Genomic DNA, 14,059 nt, shown 5'->3' with positions numbered 1-14,059 from the left:
TGTGGAGTGTGGTGGGGGCTAAATCCTGGAAAATCTGGATCTTGTGGCCCTCATACCGCAAATCCGGGTTGTCTCTAGCCGCCTTCAAAATGGCCTCCTTCTCAGTGAAGTAGTGTAGTCTGGTGACGATGTCGGGAAGGAGGCCCGCTTTCCCTCCCGCTCCAAAGACTCGGTGCGCGCGGTCAAGGCGCAGTGGGGGGGCATCTTCCTCGCCCCATACCGCTTGCGGAGGTTGTTGCGGCGTCCCCTGTTTTCCAGGTCTTCCTGCTTGATCTGGAGCTGGATATGCTGCTCTTCAAGGGTCGCCACTCTCTTCCAGATCTGCTCTAGGTCCTCGGTGCGGGAGTCGACCGTTTTTTCCAGGCCGTCGACCCGGTCGCCAAGGTCGGTGACTTCCCTGCGTAGTTCTTTGACGCATGTATGGACCTCCGTCCTGAGGGACCCAATCTCAGTTTTTAGATCAGCCATGAAGGAGGACATGAAGGCCTGTGTCACCGGTGGAGAGTCAGCCTGCGGTGGAGGTTTCCCCCCCGATGTCGATGGGGGGCCCCCGGAGGATGATGGCGAGCCCGCCTTGCCCCACATGGAGGCCACCGATGCTCCCCTGGTCGTCGTGGGCGGGGGGTCCGGCTTGTTCCCCTTGCCGCGAGTCATGGTCCACTCAGGGCGTCGAAGGGCAGCGGGAGGCTGGGTCGGTCACTGCACACAACTCCTGGTCGGCGGCGTGGGGTAATCTGGGGGAGGATGCGCTGGCGCCTCGGTGATCCAGCCCGAGTCCCACGGCCAGGAGCACAAGACCACGAGGCAGGGGGTGGCGGCGCGCCCGCTGGTAGAACGCGGGACGCGCTCAAGCAGTAGTGGTCCAGTAGTAGTCCAGGCTGCGATGGGGCCGCTGGAGCGGGGGCAGGCGGCTCAGCCTGGAGGACAAGGTAGCGCGTAGGCCGGGGAGGCGTCAGGGAGGCGATGGCAGCAGGTGCTCCACGGCAGGCCGGGCTCAGGCTCCACAGGCGGAGGGCTTCCGAAGTGTCGCGGCGTGGTGCAGTCTCCCGGTCCCGCCTGGGCCAGGATCCACCCCCAGCGCGGCGCCCAGCTGACTGTGTCCAGGAGGGCCCCCCCGGGGCGTCCAGCAGCAAGAGGCCCAGGGTCAGGGGAGGCAGATGGTGGGGACCCCCAGTGTCCTTGTAAGCGCGCAGCCGGGCCGTCAAGGCTGTAGCGCACCAGGACCGGGCTGTAGCGGCGAGGTGACCAGGAGATGAGTCCAGTAGAGCTAGGGCCCACCAAGGTGCAGGTCCGACCCACACGCAGCTTCGGGTCTACTCCCCAGACCTCCGCCCACGTGTCCCAGGCAGCAGGGAGCACTCAAGCAGGGGCTGCCAAAGCGCGGGAGCCGGCCCCCCTCCAGAAGGGTAAAATGGCGGGCAGATCCGTGATCGGGCCCGCTGTCGCCGGGCCCCTCTGGGAGATGGTAGGGGAGGGGGGACGGCGCACCTCAGCTCACCGGGTGTGTCCAACGATGGGCGGGGGAGCCGTGGTCTGGGCTCGCGGGCAGGGGGGCCTCCGGCGACCCCTCCGGTCGGGGCCTGTTGTCGCCGCCAAAGCCGGGGGCTCGCGTAGGTGCGGCGCCCAGGCCGCTGTTGTGAGTCCCGCTGGTGGCAGCCCGACCCCGGCAGCTCCGGCGCGTCCCCGCTGGCGTCAGGCAGGCTCCGCTGATGGGGTGCAGCCGCCGGAGGGGTCAGGGGCGATCCGGAGCCTCACCCGATCTGCAGTGTCGATCTTCTTCGTGGCGGCCAGTCCAGGCGGCTCGGCAGAAGGCCCTGCTGCAAGATGGCGGCCAACAGCCGATCACAGGGGCCCCGGAGCTCAGTGCAGTGACCGCGGGTGTACTCGTAGCCGCGGATCGCCGCCAGAAAGGGCACCAGCAGGGTCGGCAGTGCACAGGGGGTCCCCAGGAGCGGATGCCCCCCGAAAACTACGCCGAAACAGGCTTATTAGAGCAGCGGGGCGACGGAGCTCGCTCGAGACACGTCCGCTCACATCGCTGTCTCGGCCACGCCCCCGGCAAACATATCCTGATGGTATGCGTAGAATTAGTCTTGCACATTTTTGAAGTTTATGTTGTTCAACAAACACAGTTTTTAATCAGAAAGTGAAGCCGTACGACACTTGCACATGGTGGTATTTGCTTTTAGCGTTTCTGATTTGTATCAGTGCTGGCTCTGTGTTCTGCTGTGGCGCAGTCCCTCTTCTTTCGGCCTTACCAGGAGATCTTTGGTAGGTGTACTGACTGTTCTCCTCGGTAGGGCCTTTACCTTCTCTGAGGGACTCTCAAAAGCTGGAGTTGCTCTTTGACTCCACATATGCTAACTGTAGACCGCTTCTCGAGAAGCATGTGGCACGCACAAGCAGTTTGCTGGACCACAACAAACTCGGGGAGTGCAGCTTGTATCGTTGGGGGGCACGTATCCCCTATCTTGTCGCAAGTTGTAGTGTCCTTCCAAGCCTGGGAGCATGTCACAGACCACGACACACTTGGAGCTTTGGCATTCATATATTTATTCTCCAGCATGCAACTCCATCAATTAATCAGAGGTTTATAAAGCGTGCTACTCACCCAAGAGGGTCTCAAGGCACTGGGGGGGAGGCGGGGGGCTGCAGCTCCGGATCAGTTGAAGAGCAAGGTGTTGAGGCTCTTCCTGAAGGTGTGAAGAGAGGGGGGGCATCTGCTGTTGACTGGGAGCTCATTTCATGTCTTTATTACGAGGTAGGAGAATGCTCTTCTGCCTGCTCTGGTTCTGGATTTGTGGGGTCTCTGCCTGGGCGAGGTCAGCTGAGCAGAGGTTCCTATTGGGTACGTGGAAGGTATTCATCTCCGATGTTGTGGAGGGATTTGTAGATGTGGGAGAGTAGCTTGAAGGATACTCTCTTCTTAATGGGGAGCCAGTGGAAGTCTCGTAGGTGTGGGGTCATGTGCTTGTGTCGTGGGGTTCCGAGGATGAGTCTGGCTGCGGTGTTCTGCATGGTCTGGAGCCTGTGTAGGTTTTGTTGATTCCGGCGTAGAGGGCGTTACCGAAGTCCAGTCTGCTAGTTACAAGTGCGTGGGTGACGGTCTTTCTGCATTTGTGGGGGATTCACTTGAAGGTCTTGCGGAGGAAGCGGAGGGAGTTGAAGCAGGTCAAGGCGACGGCGTTGATCTGGCGGTCTGAATTTAAAATAAAGATTGCGTTATTAAAAAGCAATCATAGACATGGTGGTCTGCTGATTTCAGCAGGCCACCATCCCTGTGATGGCTGTGATTCCTAATGGGGCGCAAATTGCGACCAACCTCATTAATGATCGGGGTAGGTCAATTTGCGACCTACTAGGAATCATTATTTGGAATCCATAAATTAATTTATCAGATTTACTGATTTCCTATATGCAATTCTTAGATAATCACAATTAGGAAATTGGTATTCCTAATGTTTGTACATCTGGCCCTAACCGGCTTCAACATGAGAGGATCTGCTCTGGTATGAAAACCCTGTCCTCCAACTTTAGCAAAATGTTGTCCTTACCTACTTGTTATGACAAAGGCTCACGTGCTGCAGCCGGGGAGGCGAGCAGGCCTCTTACGTCAATATCTGTCTGACTTGCTCAGCAATAGAGAAATAATTCAGGTGACTCGACCCCCAGCGGCGTTACAAGACCTTTCAGTAATTGCAAGCAAAAAGATTCTGCTGGTGGAAGTGTCAGACCACACAGGCAGCTCGCTGACTTGCTTAAAGATTTCCAGGTTTCTGAAGAATAATTTTTCTGAAATAGCTCTTGGTGAGGCCGGATTCAAAGCAAAGGTCTTCCCTTTTCGTATCGAAAAGACATGATGATGTTAGAAACAACCCGCTTGCCTCGCCCGACATTGTGTTTTGGAACACTCCACGGGAGGCGTTCACCTTTGCCTTGAATGTAAACTGTTTCTTTGCGTGTCTCGCTCCTGAGCATGCTTTTCTTTTAATCATACCTTTGTCGAAAGGGGAAGTACCCGTGGTATTTCCAGACTCCTTCTTCCTCTTTCAGGCCGGGCTTTTAGATTGATAACAGCACAGTCTGGTCAAACCTCAACACGCAGAAGTCTAAAATCCTTACTCTTACTTTTAAAACTTTCCAAAGTGAATCAAAAGTAGAAAAATCCCCGTGGTTATCTTTTTACACGCGTTTCATAGATTTTGACAAGATCCGTGTCAGGAATCAACACTTCACCTACTCATGTTTTATTTAGTAATTTCGTCTTATTTTCTTTTTCAATCATCAAAACAGAATGGAAAGTGTCACAATGAAAAGAATAAAGGTTGAACTAAAGTCAAGTGTGCGCCTCCTGGCTATTTGCATTTCTGTCGCATGGAATGCACACGCGCTCTTGTACGCATGTCCCACAGGAATTCCCGTGGCACGTGCGCACGCTAGTATTACTAAAACATATGCACAGACAAAGAGGCTAGTGGTGCACGCGGTGCTAAATGGGAGTCACTCTGGAGGGAGGCCTGAATGTTGAATCCAGCCCCCGCTTACAGTCTCCTTGAGAGACTTTCTAAAGGAGGCTAGGATGACCCCAGGCAATCGCTGAATAAGTGTCAGGGCAGGGCCTGCGATCACTATCCTATCCACAGGCTGCACCTGTCCCTTAAGGTGGGTCTGAGGGTCCCGAGGTGTGTAGCACACAACCCGGGGGGCGTGGCCACGGTGGTGGCAGGAGCTATCACATAAAGTGAGCTCCGTCCTGCGCCATAATAGTCCTTACATTCCCAGGGACCTGAGACCCTCTGGTCCGCCGCCACTGTCACCTTTTTTCGGGGGAGGGGGGGGGGGGGGGGGGGATGAGGAGTTTTATATAGAGCAAACTCAACCCGAAGGAATCAGAGCGTTTAACATGTGCAACAGTTGCATTACAGATGGACACATTCATATTTTCTGTTATGCACGGGGAAATGAAATTATTTGCCCATAATCACAGGATGTTGAGCGTCCCTGCCTAGACTCGAACCCGGTTTCTCTGCTTTGAGGTCAACCCCTCTAGCCATTAGGCCACATACTTGACCGGTGCCTGTAGGAAACTGGCGCTATATATACTACACCAAAATGAGGTATAGTGTGTATAGAGTCCAGGTGACCCCAGAGGAAGGCAGAGGTTAAAGTTAGATAGAACCTTATTCTCTATTTGTGGTAGAGTGGTTGAGCAGTAGGGAGGTATCAGATGACAGTGTTAAGCATTGATGTAAACACTCAGACAGCAAATGAATTCACACACTCAAGGACTGAACTCTAGACCAATTATTTTTGTATAACAAATATACTGGTGTTTTATTTTTAGAACCAAGCAAGCCTGGCACATGTAAGCATTAAATACTTTACAGTAATAAGTTGCTGATTGTAGAATAGTTTAAAAATGCAATTGGAATTGTACTTTGTTTGATTTACAGGGGATGCAGTAGATTGCAATACTTAGCAAATACAGTACATTGAAATGAATAGGCTTTTTCAGTAAATTACAGGTAAGTTACTTTTTACATTACTTTTCTAAATCAGTGCTGGATACCTAGATTCAGCACTGGACATTTCCTGCATACAGGTAAGTAAATACGTTTTGGTTATACATGCGATTTTTAAAGAATAATTTTAGACTTCAAAACTCCACACAGAATCTTTTTGGAAGAAAATTGTCAATGTTATCCTATGGAGGACAAAACCAGGTTATTGGTTCTTAGGTAAGTTATCAACTGTGGGAATTAAGGAGTTGGGGTTAGACTCAGAGGTCCCCCAGGGTCAGTGATGTACTCTTCTTAAACCCTGAGTGGCACTAGGGCAGCTGGGTGCAGAGTGTTGAAGCCCAATGTTATCCAATGGGGGATAGGGCACCTCCGGTTGGTGGCTGCTGGCAAGCAGGCCACTGGGTTGTGGGAGCAAAGCTCCTAGGGTTTAGGTCAGGGCAAATGGGGAACCAAAGTAGCACAAAAGTTGCACCCTCATGGGCACTCAGGCGACCGGGTGCAGAGTGCTGTTTCGACGTCGGATGCCCTATTCTTTCCTTTGGAGAACCTCCGTTTTGCAACAGCTCTGCAGGCAGGGAGACGAAGGACTTCTGGGTGCGACCACCACTTCGAGAGGTAAGTTGGGAAGTTAAGGGTTGGTTAGGCACCGTTGGTTTGGGCACACAAGGTCGTAGGCGTCAGGTGCAGGGGTGCCATTTGGGGTCGGATCTTCTTACCAGCTCCTAATCGCGGTAAGGGGGGCCTTCTGGATTTAGACTGCAGGCGTTGGCTGGAGGCTTGAGGCAGATCAGGGGTCGCCGGATCTCGGGTCAGGATAACCGGGGTAACCTCCTCGTGGTGTTTTTCCACTTGAGCTTGGGCCGGATTCAGCGGGTGCAGAGTGGCTAGATTCGCGGTTTCTAGCTGCTGTCAGAGGTTGCTGTTTGAACAAATCTGGTGTTCACGGGAGAAGCAGTCATTGGAAGTGAAGGCAGGCAGGTCCTCCGGGGTTTTCGAGGTTGCTGGCTGCAATACACACAGGGATTTTGCAGGATCAGGTTTGAGGGGAGATAAGCCTGTAGGGCTGGGGCTAAGTCAGTGGGCGTTGTCCTCTTGTTAGCTGGCTGCACGGCTGTTTGGTCCTTCTTCTTTTCTTCTTGTCGTTTCTGGATCTGAAGAAGCAAGGTTCAGGGTGCCCTCTAAATACTAGATTTAGGGGCGTTACAGGCAAGGGCAGGGACCAATGGGTCCCTTCCCTGGGGTGGGTTCACCCCCTATTGTGCCACCCTCCAGTGGGAGGGGGGCAGGAGCCTGTCCCTGGTTGGTTGGGGCCCCCATCCACAAGATGGTGGGGACTCAGAGTTGTGCTTCGCCTCGCCTCCCTCACCTGAGGGGTGGAGTTGGCAGAGGTGGGCACACCTCTTTCCCTCACTTGTTTTTCCCACCTACTTTCCCACCCAAAGTGGGGGGTAGAACCAGTGGGAACAGTTGCTGAAAGCAGTAAATGGTCTGGGGAGGCTAACAAAGCCTTTGAAGCTTCCCCTTTGTGAAACCTGTCCATCCTGGAGACGGAGACTTGGCACCTCGTCCCAGATGTGCATTGTTTCAGGCCCAAGAGAGCAGCAGGCTCTCGACCCAGGGGTCCAGAAACATGTCTGTTGGTGGCAGCTGCAAGCAGCCACTCAGCCGGGACACTAGTGGTGAGTTAGGTTCAGGGGGCATCTCTGAGATGCCCTCTGTGTGCATTTTACATTAAATCCCACACTGGCATCAGAGTGAGTTTAATGTGCTGAGAAGTTTGATACCAAACTTCTCAGTTTTCAATGTAGCCTATAAAGGTGTTAGGGAGTTAAGTTCTGGCCTCTTTCCTAACACCTTGCACCACCGGGTTAGGGAGGGTTTGTTAAAGTTGATTAGGGTTAGGATATTCACTGGGGTTAGGCTCCTAGTTAGCAGGACAGTCACAGTCACAGGGAAATTCTTAGCATTACCTGTCAATCAGGAGCATGATGGCCGGCCGGATAACGATGTGGTGCGGGAAGCACTATGTGTCCTGGGGCAGGCAGGCCGGGCGGATCGCTTCAGTCCCGGCGTGCTAGAAGAGGTATGGGTCGGCATGGTCTGGCCCGGGTGAACCTCGTCAGCTGGCGTGGCAGCAACGGTAGAGGCGTGTGTGGATGAGCCGCTATCCACCAAAAAATCCTCTGGGCCCAGAGGGCGGGCCGAGGCCTGGGAACGCAGCCGAAGAAAGGAGGCAGGAGGCAAAGCCTGCCTGCACGGCTGCCAAAAACCGAGGAGAAAGATGAGCATTGCTGGGGAGGGGATGAGCCTCAGCGGAACGATCCAGCGCCGGTGAGCTTGTGTGCTGGAATGAAGCCTGGGGGGCAGGGGGCCTTAATGGATGAGAGCGTCTCGTTAGATCTTTCCTGCGGGCCTGTTTCGGGGAATGTGGGGTGGGAGGACACAGGCATTCAAGGCCCAGCCGTTAAGAAGGCCAAGAAAGTGGGGCCACAAGTTCAGGGGCATTTGGCTGGCCCGAGTGGCAGTGAGCAGGGAACGTTGGTGGGTTTAGTGGTGGAGACAGGTATGGGGATATTTTCCCTCCATCTTTACCATGATGGGAGGGGTTCTCTTTAGAAGAATAGATCAGGGAGCAGAGGCAATTGATCCAAGACACAGAGGTCAGGTGGGTAGCCAGGGAGAGGGCGAGCCTAGGAGACTCTGAGTGGGGTGAAGAGGCAGGAGTGGAGCAGGGGGCTGGGATGCCTTCCAGGAGCATGGACAAGAACCAGCTGGGGGTAAGGGGGTGTGAGTTCCTGCTGAGCGGCAGCCAGGCAAGAGGGTAAGGACAGCCAGCACGGCAGTGAGGCCCATTGGTTCAGGGGAGCCCTTAGGTTGGAGCAGCCTGGGGGGGACACACCCGACAGTGGAGGCTGGGAAGGGGAAGGTGATACTGGTGGGGCACACAACTGCTCTGGGCCGCTGGTCAGAAGCAGCAGGGGGGTCTGTGGCTGCCAACCTGCCACCGAGGGAGCGCGCAAAACCAGCGGCTGGGAGGAAGTGCGCCAGGAAGAGTGGGGGTGGGGGGTTGTGAAAGAGCAAAGAAGGTTGGTGCAGGAGAGAGTGAGGGAGCCAGTGGTGACTGAGGCTGAGTTGGTGCTGGATTATCAGGAGGAGAGAGATGAGTGGGAGGAAGGTGAACTGTGTGATGATGAAGAGGGACAGAAAGGGGACCCCAGGGTCCCGGAGAGGTCGCACAGGAAAGTTGGTGTTTTTCAGGAGAATACCACGGTCAAGGAGAAGGCAGTGCCGTAGAAAAAGCCCAGCTGCCTTGTCAGGGACAAGGAGACGCAAGGAGGATCCTCAGGTACAGGGGAGTGATGGACAGCCTGGGGGACGGGGCTGCGGATAAAAAGGGAAAATCCTGCCGGTCGTTGGGTGTTGGGGACGGAAAGGGAAGGGAGGTGGGGCTAATAAAGGACACAGCAACAGTGCAAGAGAAGCACAAAGGAAGCGGGGACCAGCACAATTGGTAGGAGCAGGTGTCCAGATGGACAAGGTCGAAGGGGCGGACAAGACAGAGGACAAACACCACAAAAAACTGATATATATGGGTTTGGCGATGCCATTAGATTCCCATCTCTCAGATGGGACACATAACAGGATTTGGAAGCACAAATATGTAGATGTCTTTAAACTATTACACAGGGAAATACAGGCCAAGGAGGGGTCAAAAGAAGAAGAATGGAAATTGACGAGAAGGCTGAAGGTACCCATAAAAATGGAAAACTGGACCTCGGCATTCCCAATATTCGCAAGTATATACTGTGAAAAATTCCTGAACAGAGCGATCGCTCTGTTGAAATATATGAACATAATAAGAAAGGCTCAGATGCATTTTGGGGTTCTCGCATTGTTCAGCTAGGACAAAGAGTTTAGGGCCCGAGTCAGCCTCAACCCAGATAAGCCTTGGGGGAGGTGGATCAGGAGCTGTGGATGCAGTGGATATCGTCCACACAATCGGTGACATCCACACATACTGTAAGCGGTCTGCTGGTGACCTATCAATCCTTTCAGGTGCATCCCAACCAACAAGGAGATTGTGGGGTCAGCACTGGGGCAAGTACTACCAGTGGCCCGCCAAAAGCGGCAGGAGCAACAACTGGAGCCTGCTGGAATTTTAACAAAGGCTTCTGTTCAAGGCACCCATGTAAGTTCAAGCATGAATGCTCCAAATACAGGGGCAGACACCCACTCACCCAATATTTTACCTTGGCCACGCTAAGTGAACAGCGGAGTTCAACAAAGGGGAGGGGACAAGCTGGACCAAAGGGCCCCTACTCTAATTAAGATTGAGGCCATGGGCCCATGACTCTTGGTCTATCCGGACGGGGAGGCGGCCCTGTGTTTGCAGTGGGGTTTCAATGAAGATTTTTGAGTGGGTTATCAAGGACCTAGGGCACGCTGGGTGGCATACAATTTGAAATCAGCCAAAGAACGCCGGCGGTGGTAGCAGCAAAATTGGGGAAGGAAGTGGAAGAAGGGAGGATGGCAGGCCCATTCACGGACTGGCCATTTGAAGACCTACTTGTGCCACCCTTGGGGGTGGTTCCTAAAAAAGACCCGGGGGAGTTCAGAATGATTCATCACCTATCTTGGCCAGAGCGGGAATCACTCAACTATTTTATTGCGGGGGACGACTCAAGGGTGCTGTATGCCTCAGTGGACGATGCCGTCTGCTTGGTGAGGGCGTGTGGGAGGCCAGCAGAAATGGCAGAGTGTGATGTCAAGTCTGCTTTCTGCCTATTGCCTATTCATCCGATGGATTTTCCGCTACTGGGAATGCAGTTTGATGGGCCATTTACGTGGATAAGGTCTTGCCCATGGGATGTGCCATATCCTGCGCACTTTTTGAGATGTTCAGTACATTCTTGCAATGGGTGTTCATCAAGAAGAGTGGCCACGGGGAGGTGTCGCATTACCTGGATGATTGCTTGTTCATTGGTAAAGGGGGCTCTGGAGACTGTAAGAGAGCACTGAAGTAGTTTAAAGAGTTGACACAGACCTTAGGGGTACCTTTACCACCAAAAAAGACAGGTGGGCCCAGCTATAGGTTGACATTCCTTGGTATCGAAAAAGTGGATGACATGCAGGCATTTTTGGTACAAGTGATGGGAGAAAAGAAGATTGAGTTGAGGGCTGTTCAGAAGGTGCTGAGCTTCCTGAATTTTGCATGCAGGGTGGTGAGAGCAGGGAGGACATTCTGGAGGCGGCTTGGCATGGCCATGTCAGGGGCAGTGCTGCCACACTACAGGGGCAGAATCTCGATGGGGGTCAGGGTAAATTTTAGAGTGTTGCAGATGTTTTTGGATGATTTCAATGCAGTCTCATTGGGTTTTGTGGAAGAAAACACAGTCTGGCGCTTCAGACTTTGGATTGCTCTGGGGCGGGCGTTGGAGTGCAGAGAAGTGGTCGGAGCATTGGTTGAGTCAGGGACGGAGCATTGCTTTTCTGAAGTTTTTGCCATTATTGGTGGCATTGGTAGTGTGGGTCAGTGAGCTGCAGAACCAGATAGTGCTTTTCCATGTGGACAATACCACTGTAGTCGAACTGGTGAACACAGAAATGACAACCTCCTGACGGACCTATATAATTTAAGCTTTGGTCATAGCTCTATGTGTTTAAGCATATACAGCACAGAAACATGAAAAGATAGACTCAAATCTAGCTTTTTGAGCTATCTTTATTTATACAACCGGAGGACTGCAAGAATACTGTGCTGTGATCCACGCGTACTTACAGAATGGGGCAAAATCAATCAATCCTTAATATCACCACAGACGCTTGGAAGCACCCCAGTGGTACCGTCTAATTCATTATCATAGCTGTATACAAGATTGCAGAGCAGCACATACGATCTCAGACTCGCATGTCCCGGCGCAGAATAACTCTTTTGTAAAGAACGGCTCCATTGACTCTATTCTTTCTATTGAGATACTAAATAATTTCTGGCCCCTTGGACTAACTGGCAGTCCAGGCTCAGATTTAACCCTTTAGTGATTTTGCACTGTTAGAATCAGATGTTTTTAGAGACCTCCATCTCATATGTTTTGGAACCCACACATTTCGGGCCCTGATGAAGGTGACAACATCCAGCTTTCACCGAAACGCGCGTAGGCCTCCTACACACGTCTGAGAATTGGAAAAATGATCTCCCATGTATAAATAATACAAAGTAGAATGTGTTGTTTTTCTCAGATGTGGATTTGCGTTTACACTTCTCACCTAGTATGAGTCCTAGAATGTATGAGTAGAATGAATGAGAGAGAGACTGCAGGAATGATTGTTTTTTGATTTTCACACAGCTTTTTAGTGGGTGTCAATTTAGCTCATTTGGCTAAAATTTTGGATTTAATTGTTTGTTCATAAAAAGTCAAAATTACTCTAATGGATATATATTTTCAAAAAAAGTGTTTTTATGTATTTAGAAAAAAGTAAAAATCAATCATGTTATTTGTATAAATAAACATAGCTCAAAAAGCTAGATTTGAGTCTATCTTTTCATGTTTCTGTGCTGTATATGTTTAAACACATAGAGCTATGACCGAAGCTTAAATTATATAGGTCCGTCAAGAGGTTGTCATTTCTGTTTCTCTTTCTTCCCCCTCCTCTTGGGCCTTAAAGTAAACAGGGGGCACCATAGCTACACATTAGTGGAACTGGTAACAGACAAAGGGCAAGGGATCTGAGAGTGTTGAGACTGTTGCGTTGTTAGCAGTTGAATGCAGTTTTTTGTACCAAACATTTGCCTGGGGCTAGCAATGATGTGGCAGATGCTTTGTCTCATTCCCAGTGGCAGCGGTTTCAGAGATTGGCCCTTGTTGCAGAGCAGTGCATGATGCAGTTGCCAGATGACGTCTGGGCCTGGGAGGAGTGAGAGTACTAGGCCTGGCTGAGAAATCACTGGCAGAATCAACTCAACGGAGTTACAGGCTGGCTTGGTCCGAGTTTGGAGAGTTTTTGTGTCTTGGAGTGGCGTCGGAGAATATCACTCAACAGAAGGCAGAGCAGGGAGGTTTTTGTTTTGTGTTATGTTGTATTGTTAAGGAGTTCTCGAAACTGGCAGGGATAGACTTCTACAGTAAATTGCATCTGGGTTTTGATCTGGCCAGAGATGAAACGCTGAGCAGGATGTTGAAAGGCTGGGGGTGGGAATGGAGGATGGGGGGGATGGTGAGGTGAACCATTACTTTTGAATTGTTGAGGGAATTGCTGGGGGTTTTACCTGTTTGCTGTTCTGACACATTTGAGGTGGCCATATTCAGGCTGTGCATAAGCTGGATGTTTTCCGGAGCTTTCGGAGTGTCAGATCTGTAAGGCTCACCGCAGCGGGCTGGGCTGTTGCATGGTGAAGTGAATTTGGAACACAGTAACCTGGGAATTTGGTTGAGGCAATCAAAAATGGATCAATCTGGGAGGGGAAGATGGGTCTGGTTGAGGGAAAGTGGATGCTGTGAAGCGTGCGTGAATGGCAGGGGTATGAACTAAATGTGAAACGATATGGAGCGGAGATATTTTGCCATGCATCCGGGGAAAGAGTGACATCTTTTCAGTTACTGGCAGTGTTACATAGGAACCTTCGATGGGTGGGGCAAGAGCCAGCTGATTATGGGACACATTCCTTCAGAATAGGCGCAACCACATCTGCTGCATGCCTGGGATGGTCATGGGGACGGATTCGCCAGATAAGACGTTGGCGCTCCCGTTGTTGTGAGAGCTATGTGAGGAAGTGAGAAGGGAAGAGATGCTAGCTACAGGGGAGGGGAAAAGGGGAGGGTTGAAGAAGAGGTTTGTTTTCCAGAGGCTAACTTATCTCTTTATACTGCAGGCTGCGTGAGAGAACCGGGGACCAAGACTGTCACCTGGATTTTGGGACACTCGTTTGTACACTGGGCAGCCAAGTAGTCGGACCAGCAGCTATATGGACGGAATCTGGGCTCAATGAGCAGTCACCATGAAGTTAGCTGGTGGGGTAACAGGGAATGAGATGTGGTGTACTGCTACCTTGGCTAACTAAGATGGTAAATCAGAGGGGCTTGCCAGATATGCTAGCTCTGCACCTGGGGGAAAAAGACTTGGTGCGAATGTAGTGTAGTTCCTATTTTCCCAATAGGCCCTGCGCATTGGAATGACATAAACAGTAGTATCGACGTAGAAGTGCGGATCTTCCAGGCCTCCACTGACTATGCTAAACTTAATTGGGTTTGTTACCAACTAGCTCAGAGGTCACTGGAAACTTTCTTGACTGAATAGGAAGTGATCAGCTTCCCTGGTACAGACAAGAAGGGATTCAGTTTTCCAACAATCGTGCAACATGACAACTTTGCTCCTCAGATAAGAGTTAATCTCTAGAGTCATGTGAACAATAGACAGTTATTTTACTCAGTCAGTTGTTGTGCAGATTACTTTCACAATATGTAGAGAATAGAGAGACGGGCATTTTCAATAAAAGGTATTATTTATTGAACAGTCTTTCTTCTCGTACAAGAGAAATGAAT

This window comes from Lissotriton vulgaris, chromosome 7 (genome assembly GCF_964263255.1).
Source record: "Lissotriton vulgaris chromosome 7, aLisVul1.2, whole genome shotgun sequence".
In the NCBI taxonomy this organism is placed as follows: domain Eukaryota; kingdom Metazoa; phylum Chordata; class Amphibia; order Caudata; family Salamandridae; genus Lissotriton; species Lissotriton vulgaris.
The sequence above is the reverse complement of the archived record's forward strand: the minus strand, read 5'-3'. Positions refer to the sequence as shown.